The sequence below is a fragment of the Zerene cesonia genome, chromosome 29, assembly GCF_012273895.1.
Source record: "Zerene cesonia ecotype Mississippi chromosome 29, Zerene_cesonia_1.1, whole genome shotgun sequence".
In the NCBI taxonomy this organism is placed as follows: Eukaryota; Metazoa; Arthropoda; class Insecta; order Lepidoptera; family Pieridae; genus Zerene; species Zerene cesonia.
Window position 1 is genome coordinate 3,051,762 of NC_052130.1, and position 765 is coordinate 3,052,526.

Here is a 765-nt window from a genome sequence, read left to right on the forward strand (position 1 = left end):
ATAAATCCTATGCATTGTTATAAATTCTAGCATGTACAGAGAGAAATAGCTACTTTTATGAGCTAATATCATTTGAAATTTCTTATTATCCAATACCAGAGAAATGTTTTCAATAGACTTAGATATATTTAGCAGCACTATCAGTTACATCATTCAATAAAAATGATAATGATGTAGTCATGCATCTAATCACAACAGTCAATAGTCTCATTTACAAAGTTACAAAGTACACGCTAACAAGCAACGCTCGGTTAAATTAATTCCACAAGTTGTTACATCGCTCCGATCTCAGCTCCCACAGACAATAGACATTCGAAACTAGCAACATCAACATTTGCACCTAGCCCGTGTCATAAACAAATCAAACATGGCCGGCCCGAGATATTAATGAGACAATGAGACATTAGCTCGCTACAAAATGCCTCCGTATTCGCGAATAATTAAATCGTAAAGTCCCCTCCACCGTCGGTAGTCGTCTATTTACTCCTTTTTCATTCAACACAATAGCAACTGCAATCTGACGTGTTCACTATTATCACGTCACTATTACTGTGTCCGTTCACTGCTAAACTACACCTTACAGCGAACAGATACGGTCGAATTTGTAACGGCAGCGTTAAATTTTATAAGGCGTATTCCACAGAGGCGATTAATTTGAGCGCGACGGTCTCCGCCTACTTAATATCGCGTTTACACACATGTTGAATTGTATCGCCGTCCCGTTCGCTCCGCGCCGCTTATTAAAATTCCTCGGTTGGTAGCTGC